A 13,557-nucleotide genomic window follows, 5' to 3' on the forward strand; every position below is an offset into this window, starting at 1 on the left:
TAAATCATCTGATTCTAGCAAGAGCTTGTGGAGGACTTTTGGATTGTTAGTGTGCTCAGCCAATTGATCCCTAATAAATTAATCTTGCATGTCTCTGAACTTACATAAACTGGCTAAACCCCTTAAGTTGGCCAAGTCTGAAAGGCAGAGTTCGATCACCAGGAGGACGGACTTAGATGCTGTCTTCCGCTGAGCAAAGTACTGTGGGTAGCAGGAAGAAAGACAAAGCAGGGTTATTTTCACTGTCTGTTTAAGTATTTGCACTTCACAAAGTTAGAGAGTCCCTTAGAAATAGTGTGCGTCAAATGAAGCAGCGTAAGTTCTGTTCATTTGTTTTTTCGTTTGTGTTATAATAGTTACGCTTGTAATTTCATTAATACTAAACCTTTCTCAATAGTGCCTATCAATCAATCAACATTTATTTATATAGCACATATTCATACAAAAAAAATGTAGCTCAAAGTGCTTTACAAAATGAATAGAAAAATAGAAGACACAATAAAAAATAAACATAAGTCGACATTAATTAACATAGAATAAGAGTAAGGTCCGATGGCCAGGGTGGACAGAAAAAACAAACATAGTTATAAGGTGCCACTTACTGGCCAACTTCAGTATGGCAACTTTAAGATTAATATTCGTGTGAGATTTCCAACGTGATTTTTCTTTATGTGTAATTTGAGAACTAAGAATAGATCTACTTTATTTTTTTATTGTAGACCCCACATACACCCTCACTGGCATATGTACAGCTATATCTGCAAATTAAAGGTTTGGATTTGACATCTACCTTCCAAGTGTTTTATGGACACTCTACTGCGAATGCCAACTATTCATGTACAACCAGAAGAAATCCTTTAGTTGTTTCTCTATTTCAGGCCATATATTTCTGAACCGATTCGCTTGCCTGCTGTCGCCGTTTACGAAACAAGATTCGGCGGAGGATAACAGTTTGCGAGCTGGAGAAGTGCGTCTCCAGGAGAGTCACAGCAGCGGAGTTTGTGGCTGAGATCCCCAAAGTCTTAAACATGCGCTGTCCCTCCATTACCAGACAGTGTAGGAGTAAAGCTTTCTTATGTGCATCACTTACATTTTACAAATCAAGAGCCAGGAGGTAAGTTTCAAAAGACTCCAGCCAGCGGGACCAAAGAACAAGGCAGGGAAAGAAAGGGAGAAGGTGGTGGAAGTGAAAATTCAGCCATCCTTGACGCCAAAATGTCGCATACAATACGAGAGCGTACAGGTGCAGTTTGTCTCAGAAAGGCGTTTATTTCCGAACCACTAATGTCGCCAGAAACTCACCCTCTAACTCCGAACACTTTACGGCAAACCAGAACACACTGTCGTCAAATGTACATACTGCAAACATAACACTTTCTACAATATTTTGAATTAGTTTAATGCAATGCGCTAAAACACCTAGGGCCTAATCAAAGCTTTCTTAAAGTGGATCTTGAATAATGTAAAAGAAAAGTAATATATTTCTTTCATTACATAATTATTCAGTGTTTGAACAGTTTTGTTGTGAACAGGTCGTTCAACCCAACCAAATACTTCAATCTTAATTGTAATTTAAGGACTCTCTGCTATATTGCAATCGTGCATAATAACCTAGGCCAGTGTTTATCAACCTGTGGGGGCGAAAAGAAACTGAAATCGAAGAAGAAGCTATTTATTAAAACAAACTCGTTTATTACAACTGAATATGGTAGTAAAATCATACCGAGTATGTGGACTATCGGCTCTGTGGTATTCGTGTAAATGGTCGCGAGTCGTTCGTCGTTCGCCGCTAAGAGCCGATTCTAATGAACGAGAAGAGCCGATTCTGCAGCCGCACAGGATCCATGCTGGTAGGACTTTATTTTGATTGGCACACCATGCGGCCAATCACAAACAAGACAGACTAGGATCATGTTGTGAAAGAAGGAAGGGGGCAGACGCTCCGAAGACAGCGAGTGTAGTGGTACAGGCCGGGTACACAGAGCGACAGAGAGACGGGGAGTCTAATTGAAGTGCAAGTGCATCGGGAAAAAGTGAAGAAATGAGCAAAAACCGAAAAAAGAAGAGACATCTGGCTGCATTTCAATGATATTGGAGACTGTAAAACTTAGTGTAGAATTTGTCAAATGAAAATATCCATCAGAGCAGTGCAGGGTCAACACCAAACTGCACAGACATCTCAGAGGAGCTCAGCCGTCCGAGCTGCTGGAGGAGAGCTTGCTCTCTGTCCTCAGGCTGCCATCTACTGACCCGTGAAAAAGTGTCCTGTTTTGAACCAAGAACCTCTGCTGCAGCATCCACTACCTTGGCAAAAACTGCAGGTATATCACAGCCTTCTGCCACTCAAACCAAAATAAGCACATTTCTTCCTAAACAAATGACCGCAGCCACACAGATAAGTGTAGATGAGGGGCTCCTAAAATGACAGCCCGTGACTTTCACCCATTTTCATTGTGCAGGACAAAGGATTTAAAACTTTTGTTTAGACCTTAAACCCCCAGTAGACAATATAACATGGGGCAGCAAGGTGGCGCACTGGGTAGCGCTGCTGCCTCACAGTAAGGAGACCTGGGTTCGCTTCCCCATGATCTCTCCATGTCTGTGTGGGTTTCCTCCAGGTGCTCCGGTTTCCTCCCACAGTCCAAAGACATGCAGGTTAGGTGTATTGGCAATCCTAAATTCTCCCTAGTGTGTGCTTGGTGTGTGTGGCACCCTGCCTGGGATTTGTTCCTGCCTCGTGCCCTGTGTTGGCTGGGATTGGTGTCCCTGTGACCCTGTGTTAGAATATAGCCGGTTGAACAATGACTGACTGACTTTACAACACGGAGCATGTATTGTGGTAAGACAGGGTCAAAAAAGCTTCACAACTGACTGCCAGACATCCAGAATGACCTGCTCATAAATGTCTGTCACTTATGCTTTATTGGAAACTTTAAGATGACATCATTCTTTCTTGGCTGTTGTGAATTTCCTGAGAGACGTACTGCAGACAGAGTGCTGTGTTACTGTATATATACTGTATGTTACGTGGAGAGGCCTGCCCACCGTAAGCAGACATCAGAATTCAAGTGCAGTCCTCCCTCTTGCTGTTAGACGGCACTTCTGTAATCACTAATATGTCACTTATTGTTTTAGAAATAAGACGTGATAGTATTCTTAGGAGTAGTTATAATATTTGTAATTTAATTTGTATTATTATAGAATGGAATAATTTAAAATACTATTAAACTATTAAAATAACTAAGAAATTTCATTGGCATACTCACACTAACCAGTTTAGTGTAACCTAATGTACTAAAGTACTAAACACATCAAGTCCAGGCCAGTGGGGTGCATCTTCAGTTCAGAGAAATTGGGTGGAACACAACATGTCACTCAACACTGAGTGGTCCAATCAAGACACTGGTAAAGTGACAGACGTGACAGTTGAGTAAAGACAAGTGACTTAGGGAGAGCCATCCTGACCTAATTGCCTCCCCACTGGTTTACTGATTTTATGCTTGTCTGCTTTTGTTGCTTCCTCATTGAATTGCTGCATATTATTGAAAACTAAAATCCCCATCAAAACCCTGCTGACTGCTCACTAGTAAGAAGAGAAAAGGCAGAGTTTTGTTTCACAAACTGATTTTCATTTTAAATTTGTTTTGCATGTAATTTCACAATTGTAAAATAAAAAAAAAAAATCTGTTTAATATGCTTTTTATTTTCATTGTTAGGCGTGGTCAATGTTATATGAGGCTGAAAACAATTATTCATATCTCCTTCCATGTGCCTCCACACACTTTTATGTTCCTCACACACTGCCTGCACACACATCCATGTCAACAGTTTTACTTCACGCCATTCATTTGGAACCAAAGGTAACACCATCTGCGCTCACTCTCCACAACTTCATCAAAACCAGTATCCTTTCCAAAGCTCCACAGGAGTCACACTACCAGGCTTTACCTGAGAAGAAGAGCCAACACAATGTGTGCTTGTAAGTGCTGTCTGTGTGCACCATCCCACTGTCCGTACTCTACACCAGAAGACATTTTCACAATGTTATAGTATGTGGAGAAGAAGGCTGCCAATGAGAATATATTCACTCATCACAACTGTCCACTAATACTCCTTTTCTTGATATGTGCTGCTCAGTCTTTCCTAAACAGCTGTTATTAAAAATGCTAAATAAATCAGATTTATAATCAGGTAATGAAGCCACTCAAATGTTATCTACAGCAAATTAAATCAAGATAAACCTAACTGTGCTTTTCTACCTGGAGCCAACTCAGAAACTGTTGTAACTCACGTTATAAATGATATTCTGCCTGAACACAATGCAGTAAACTCCACCATTATTAAGATTTTAGTCTAAAGGACAACATTTGAGAATCAGCCGGCTGGTCAGACGCTGTCCTTATGTGGTTTACTTCTTATTTATCAACTCGTTTTTATTATTTGCTTAACTCCCAATTCCTGCCGTCCTCAGGGTCTGATGTTGTGGCCGTCAGTGGTTTGGTTTTGTTTGCTATTTTAAGATGTCACTCTGTAATGTAATATCATCTTTACTGTGTAAACTGATGACACTCAATTGAATTTATAAATGTTTTTAAAGCCTTCTTTTAATTACATTCATAGGTTTAGTGATTTAAAATAATAAATGAATGAAAAATATTTTTTAATTTCATAAAGAAAGCAGGTCTTGATCCATTGTCATTGTGTGATGATGATGATGATGATGATGATTATTATTATTATTATTATTATGACTTTCATTGTTTTCATTGTTATCAATCTTTAATTTAATATTGTTTTTATCAGTTTGCTGCAGCTGGAGTATGTAACTTTCCCCTTGGGATTAATAAAGTTATCTATCTATCTATCTATCTATCTATCTATCTATCTATCTATCTATCTATCTATCTATCTATCTATCTATCTATCTATCTATCTATCTATCTATCATGTTTTGTATTTTATCTGCTGGTCATTTTGTGTTTTATTTTCCTGCAGTTCATTTGTAAAATGTGTTTCAGAATTTTACTAACATTACACAATGTCATCTTCACAGTTTCCTTTCTTCTCTTGTCTTTGTATTTTCAGGTCGTGTAGCTCCAGTTTTCACCCTACAGCCTAGTGAACCTCAGAGCAGAGAGGAGTTTTTACAATGTGAGTCTGTACTTTGATTAAATGGATCATCACAATAGAAATAATTTCTCTTTAATATCTCAGTCCAGGCTTATGATATGAAAGTGTAACCAGCAGAGTGTGTGCTGTGAATGTTGTGTGACTGATGAACTGAAAGTGATGGGGTTCCTGTGACAGCTGCATTATGGGAACGAGAGAGTCGGGACTGTGATGTACCAAAGCAGTCTGTTGGACTTGAATCAATTAATCTGAAGAGTCAATTGAATTCACAGGAAGTAAAAAACATAAAATCATCAAATAAAATCCTGCCGACTATGCCAAGTCCTACATCCATTGTTCTTCTTAACAAGATCTACACTTTTCCAAGAATTTTGTGTCTGCAAGGATTTTTTTTCTCATCTTCTTAGTGAATGAACAAGGCCAGTTAAAGCTCACTGAGACATTCGTTGTGTGATTTTCAAATCTACTAGAAATGCTTTGTTGTTTATCTACTTTTTTTGGCTGCTTTTCCTTTGTACTTTTACTGCACTATTTATTTTTTAGTTTCTCCATACTGCATGTTTTTCTATTTTGCTTGTTTACCTTTAATAATATTAATGATAACACTGTAATAATTATTTATGTTGTGGATTTTATCCAATGAATGCAGCCCAATGTGTTAGAAACAAAATTACAAAATCCATTGCTATTAACATACAATATACATATTCAGATAGATAGTCAATCAGGCCCGGAGTGGCTAATCGAGAGAAACGGGAAAATTCCTGGTGGGCCGGCTGGAGTTATGGGCCGCGAGGGCCGCTGTTAAATCAGAATCACCATACATGTCACATACTATGCTGCACCTACTGCTACTGCTTCTGCTTCTGCACTCACAGGTCCAGCCAACCAGCGCTCACTGTGTGCCATGTGACCACAAGCAGCCAATCACACATAGGCTGGTGTGTAGGGCTGATTGCCTATTTCCCAGAGCCTTATAGCAGAGAGGATCTGCAGTTACCGAGCTACGTTCTTCTGAGAGACGCCCAAGAGAAGATGGATGATAAAAAAAGCAAAGATGGTGCCGAAAAGGCAAGAATAAAAAAACGAAAGGCACTTGAAAATGACTCGACCAAATGTACCAAACTGAGTGGATTTATAATTAAAACCCTCGGTTTGAGAGCAAAAGTCTAAGCGGAGACGGTAGAAAAAAGGTAAGTAAGCTACGAATTTGCAAAGCATTTGTTCGTATCACACAGACTACGTTATATGCCATAACGCCACATAATCAATTTGCATGATTCATAAACTTAAACAGTAATTTGCAGGCAGTGCTGTATTTTATTTAGAGCACTGCTGATTGTGACACTGATGCCACCTAAATGAGACACTTTTGCGGTCCTCTAGCCCCTCCATCCCAGTTAGCTGCTGGTGATACTGAAGAGCCAGAACCAAGCAGCAGCCATTAAGCTTTCATTTCAAAGGGAGCAGATAGGATTACTCTCTGAGTGAACATCGTGATGAAGTTTATTATGCTTTATATGCTGTAATATTGGCCTATATAAAAAGTGTCCAGACATTATGAATGATTTGGCATCACAAATAAATCTGCTTTGACCTGCTCAGAAAACTTACTAATTAAGGTCGATTTAGGCTACAAATGTTTACAGATTTTATGTGCCGTCAGAAGCCGAGCCAGGAGGGGGCGGTAGGCCTGGTGTGTCCACAGGAAGTGCTGCTGGCACTGTGAAGGGTTTAGGTGAGGAGCTCATTATGGGATGGATTAGGTCAGTTTCACTATAACCACCTTTTATGCCTCATATTACTACAGACTGATTCTACTTCTAAATGTTAAGTTTGTAAATACACAAAATCTACTACTGAAAGTGAATAGAAGGAAAATAAGACTGTATTTATCAGTGAGACAAATCTTGTTTTGTTAAAAGTGCGTCATTTCCATGTTAATCGTGCTAAAGCCTTACAGAATGTTGTTTTTAATTGTAATGCAGTTGCAGATGAGTCTCATAGGGATACTGAGGTACTGAAGTGTGAATAAAAGAGAGAAGATTAAACAGGCCACAGCAACGCAGCAGCAGAAATGTGAAGATGAGACTGTTGATCATAACTTTGATTACTTTGCTTGTCCTCAGTTACAGGACATAAATGTATTTTTATTCATTTTATCCACAGCAATCTCCAAGTTGTCCTGTACCAAAAGCTTACAACAGAAAAGATGGAACCAACTGTAAATGGTTGAAGTTCTGTGAAAAATATCAGTCTCTGTACTGTACTGTGTGTCTGGCATTTGCTCCATTTTCTAATGATAGCCCTTTTATAAAGGGAGGCATGAAAACATGGAAACACATTCACTAAAGAATAGAGGAGCATGAAAACAGTAAGATGCACAACGATAGTGAAGATTTCCACTTTCTGAAAGCACGACAGATATCAGAAGCATATTGATCAGCAACCAAATGTCATCACATGTTGAACACGTTCAGAAGAAACGTCAGGTGATGGAGCATGTAGTTGATATTCTAAAAGTTATTGGCAAATGTGGCCTCAGCTTCAGAGGTGATAAAGAAGAGGCTGCTTATTGCTTAGAAAACTTTGCTGTTAACCATGGAAATGTCCTCAAAGTGATTTTGAAATTAAGCAGATATGACATTTGCCTTCAGCAGCATATAAATGTCTGCATAGAAAGTAGCAAAAAGCAGCACAAAAGTGGCGCAAAGGGCAGAGGCTCTTTAGTTACCCTGCTGTCTAAGGACATGTTCAGCACGTTGTGGATGTAATCAGTCAACTCATAAAGAGAACAATAGCAGAGGAAGTTAGACAGGCTGGCATGTTTTCTGTTCAGATCAACACAACGCAGCTCTAAAGACCAGTGCTCTGTCATATTCAGATATGTAACGGATGTCATCCATGAAAGACTGATTGCCATAGTGGACTGTGAATCATCTACAGGGCAGCATTTTGCAGAGAGAAGCTCAATATTGACATCGGCACATGTAGGGATTCCAGACCATGAGACCCCCCAGTCCCCTCTGGGCATTCTACCTAATATAAATGAAACAGTCCTCTTTGGATTTAGGGTTCTCACGGAAGGGCTTGATGATGATGGTCTCGTAGACTTCTGCCTTTTAATCCATCCATCATTGTTGGAGCATCATGAAGCTTTGAGTAGGTGGAGGTGGCGCAGGTCACCACCACAAAGAAACCGGAAAAAGAAACAGAAGAGAGAGTAGGGGTCAGTGTGGATTTTAGAGCCACCATGAATAGTTATTATGAAGAACTGAACATACAGAGTATCAGGATTAAGTTAAATTAAGTTAAATTGAAGTTATAAAAAGGCCATGTTACAGTAATGTGTTTTCAGCAGTGTTTTAAAGTGCTCCACTGTATTAGCCTGGTGAATTCCTATTGGCAGGCTATTCCAGATTTTAGGTGCATAGCAGCAGAAGGCCGCCTCACCACTTCTTTTAAGTTTTGTTCTTGGATTTCTAAGGAGACACTCATTTGAAGGTCTAAGGTTACGATTTGGAATATAAGGTGTCAGACATTCCGATATATAAGATGGAGCGAGATTATTTAAGGCTTTATAAACCATTAGCAGAATTTTAAAGTCAATCCTGAATGACACAGGTAACCAGTGTAGTGACATCAAAACTGTAGAGATGTGTTCAGATTTTCTTTTCCTAGTTAGGATTCTAGCAGCTCCATTCTGCACTCATTGCAAATGATTTATGTCTTTTTTTGGGTATTCCTGAGAGGAGTGCGTTACAGTAATCTAGTCGACTGAAAACAAACGCGTGAACTAATTTTTCAGCATCTTTCAGTGATATAAGAGGTCTAACTTTACTTATGTTTCTTAAGTGAAAAAATGCTGTCCTAATGATCTGATTAATATGTGATTTAAAATTCAAATTACAGTCAACAATTACCCCTAAACTTCTTACCTCCGTCTTGACTTTTAATCCTAATGTATCCAGTTTATTTCTAATACCCTCATTGTATCCATTATTGCTAATCACTAAGATTTCAGTTTTCTCTTTATTTAACTTGAGAAAGTTACTATTCATTCATTCTGAGATACAAGTCAGACATTGTGTTAGTGAATCAATAGAATCAGGGTCATCAGGTGCTATTGATAAGTACAGCTGTGTGTCATCAGCATAGCTGTGGTAGCTCACATTGTAACCTGAGATAATCTGACCTAACGGAAGCATGTAGATTGAGAAGAGCAGCGGACCCAGGATAGAGTCTTGTGGAACACCATATTAGATATCATGTGTTCAGTAGTATCAGTGGTTTTCTGCCCTTCTCTCCCTCTCGGATTCATGTCTGGTGTTATGCACATCTTTGAAATCTTGTCCTTGTAGACACAGCAGGCGGTGTTGTAGAAAGTGCCTCCCTCTTCTCACTGCTTCATGAAATAGTAGTTTTCTTGAGAGAGTCGTCCAAGCACATGCAGAAGTGGGAATAGATGAGTCAGGACACACCACAGAAGACTTTTCCCAATGGGACAAACAAGGTGGTGGGCTAGGGATCAGGCATTGAGCAGCAAAGTATTTGGGTGTTTTGGGAATTCTCAGGGAGCCTTGTTGTTTGAAGTGCTTTTGATTTTACACACCATTGGAGAGGACGGGGCACAGAAGTCAGCTGTGAGGTCCAAGGCGTAGGGATTAATAGAAGGCCTTCTGAAGTATGAAACAGTGCTCACCGCTCAAATTGTTTTACACATGTTTGAGCAGACATCTCCTTTATCAAAATACTTACAAACAAAGGGAACGGATATTATCACAGCTCAACGGCTGGTTGAAGGGACAGAAGACATTGTCAGGAAGAGTGCTAAGGACTTTGAAGGAGTTAAGTTTGTGCAGTGGGCTAACAGAAAGCTGCAGGAGGAAGAAGAGTGTGAGCTGGTGGTGTAAACTGCCTTTTCTGAGCGAAGGGGAGCTTGCAGAAGATGAGCCATTGCCATCAGCTATCACTCACTTCACTGTTAATGTACACAATGTCACTTTAGACACATAGACTGACAATATCCAGAGAAGGTTTTCTGCTAATGCAAAACTTTGTTCAGATTTTGCCCATCTGGATCCTAGAAACTTTGCTCATGTGAGAGAAAATGGAAGAAATAAGCAAATGTCTGCTTAACTTTGACAGCAGAACTACAGTTGGCACATTATGTGGTGAACTGTACAGCCTTGTATTCCAGTGGGAGAAGTTAAAGATGTCCCCCATGCAGTGTTACATTGACAAGACAGCCAGTGAAATATCACAAGCACATTAGGAGGATCTTTCCACAGAACAGCAAAATGCTGAATTAGAGAACAAAACCTGTTTCTCCTGTAAAAAGTGAGCCATTTGTGTGTATCTCATTCTCTCCCAGTACAATCTTTTAACTGGTGCATACCATGTGATTGGACTTGCCTACAAGTTGTTATTAACAATGTCCATCACACAAGTAGCCTGTGAGAGAAGCTGCTCAACAGTGAAGTTCATCAAAAAACAGGCTCAGAAGCACTTCAGCCCAAAAGAACCTGCTGGAAGCACACCCCGTACATGTGCACTGAGAAAGAAATCCTCACGTCTGGGGACAATGATGGGATTAGAAACAAAGCTGGAGAAACCAGTTCACTGCTCAGGCATTCATTAATCCTTTAAAGTTAGCCAGATGTTCATGAAGATACAGAGGAAAAACAGAAAGTTACACTGTGTAACAAACAAGCAAAGATCAGTGCAAAGATTTGTTTTATTTGATCTATTAGTGGTTAAGGGTTGGATATTTAGAAATGTAAAGCACAGATTTATGTTGTCATAAAAGATATTGTTTGTGACAATGTGTCTGTGTCATTTTGTGACTCATTTGCTTACTTGTGAAAATAAATCAGAACTTGTAAAGTATTATTTCCTTTAATCGGTAAGTGATATTTAAGAAAAACTTTGCTGGAGTATATATAGGGGTGGCACAGTGGCGCTGTGGGTAGTGCTGCTGCCTCACAGTTAGGAGACCCTGCGAGTTTGCATATTCTCCCTGTGTCTGCGTGGGTTTCCTCCAGGTACTCCGGTTTCCTCCCACAGTCCAAAGACATGCAGGTTAGGTGCATTGGCGATTCTAAATTGTCCCTAGTGTGTGCTTGGTGTGTGTGTGTGTGTGCCCTCTGGTGGGCTGGCGTCCTGCCCGGGGTTTCTTTCCTGCCTTATGCCCTGTGTTGGCTGGGATTGGCTCCAGCAGACCCCCGTGGCCCTGTAGTTAGGATATAGGAGGTTTGATAATGGATGGACTGTATATATATATATATATATATATATATATATATATATATATATATTGGACGCTCCATATAGTCCATGACTATATATGTATTTATATATAATATATACAGTATATGTATATAGGAACAACCTCAGAAATCTCTGTCCATAAGGGCGCAGTCCTAGGAACAGCTAAGATACTGCAAAGAGCCCTCAAGCTCCCAGACCTCCGGTGGAGGACCAAAGCTTGAAGTGAATATTCAACTACCCTGTGAAAGAAAGGGTGAGCTGAGAGGTTTAAAAATAATATGTGGGTGTATATTGTATATAGTGGGTCGGTCTAAGGCATGAAACTCCTGGGCTGAAAATGAGTCCCACTCCAGCCCTGGTTGGAGCCTCGTACTTATTACAATTCTTATTACCATATTATCTCACTCTGCATACTTGTCACCATCATCTCATTCCTAGTACACAACTCCTCCATTCCTCTCACAACACCAATATCTTCTCCTGCATTAATCATTTTCTGATGGACATAATTACTTCGTACCCATCACCTGTCACCGTCATCTTAACCCGAGTGGCAGGTTCGCCATCTATAACAATTTTTTTTTTTTTTTACTATATTTTTTTTCTATAACATTCTTAACATTTGGTTTGTAAATATTGTTGGCATCCCAGAGGGAATAAAAGGTATGGACATAAGCCTTTCATCTTTAACTGTCTGAAGCCATCGGTTACGATATGTATACATATGAATAGGCGTTACTTTGGACACATATGATTTCTCTATACTCTGTGGAATAAAGAAAGGCGGATGACAATTACTGTTGTCAGTTTACACTCATTTAGCAGAAAATTAGGATTGTTGTTTAAAAAGTGGGGGCATGTTGGTAATACAAATAGTAGAGAGATAGATGTAAAAGGTGCTATAAAATACATAGACGTTAAAATCACTATATACTTTAGGAGATGTGAAAAAATATGATAGATGCACAGAGCAATGTGAAAGACATCATATAATACATAAATATGAAAGGCCCTCTATGACAGACATATAAAGAAAATGTACAGTAATAAGAGATGACAGGAAAGGCACTATAACAGAGAGAAAATGACAAATACAACAGGAGTTATAAAAGAGATACAGCAGACAGATGTGAATGACACTGTAAGACAGAGAAATGTGAAAGACCAAACATAACTGATGGACACAAGGCCAGTTCAGAGTCGCCAGTGAACTCAACATGCACACCTGTGGAGTCAAATGAATCAAAGCAGGAGTGACACAAGGAGAACATGCAGGCCTGACAGTCAAGACGACGACTGGATGACAAATTCAAAGTCTGTGAGGCTGCAGCTCCAACCCCTCGGCCTCACAGTTCAGCTCAACTTCTTTCCTTTCCTTATTATTTTGAACCTGCGTCTTTTGACTTTAAAGTGTCCCCTTTACTGCCAGAGGGGCTTCAGCTCACTCCATGACGACTTTCTTCATGAACTGCACGTCTCCCAGCACTCGGTGGCCATCTTGTTTGCTGCTCTCATTGGGCTGTCAGTCACGAGTTTTATGACAATTCACTATAAACATTTCATTTTCAGGCAGTTCAGATTTTGTTTTTATTTTTATTTTCATATTCTATGTAATTCTAACCTGTGGGGTGACCCCTAAATATTTAGTAGAGTACTGGAAATGGAAGAACAAAAGACTGGGAATGGAAGGGGCAGAACAAGGTTCAGGGCTGTATTATGAGGAAAGGAAAAATCAGTTTGGTGATGAAGTTTGACAGAGGATTGATTCTAAATTAAAGAGGTGGACAGTGACAATAAAAAGGGCCATTTTAATAAAGCCAGTGGTCAGTGTGGACAGTCCATTAGAACTCAACGGTAACCTTATTGTGATTATTGTAATGACAGAATTTTACTTTGAATTCCCACACATTCTGTCCAATCAGATGAGCTCTTTACTATTAGTGTCTGGTCATAGGTCTGGTTATATAACAGTTGGATCTGAAATCTTGGATTGTGCCTCACGTGTGATGAAGGGTGTGAGGCTGAGCATCGGTGATGTGGCACTTAATTCTAGGGAGGCAAGAGTGCAACACGTCCTAACAACACTGTCAAGAAGGATAAAGATACAAAATGGCAACAGGCCACACTTACAATTTAGCAATAAAAACAGTTTATTAA

Source organism: Polypterus senegalus, chromosome 4 (genome assembly GCF_016835505.1).
Source record: "Polypterus senegalus isolate Bchr_013 chromosome 4, ASM1683550v1, whole genome shotgun sequence".
NCBI lineage: Eukaryota > Metazoa > Chordata > Cladistia > Polypteriformes > Polypteridae > Polypterus > Polypterus senegalus.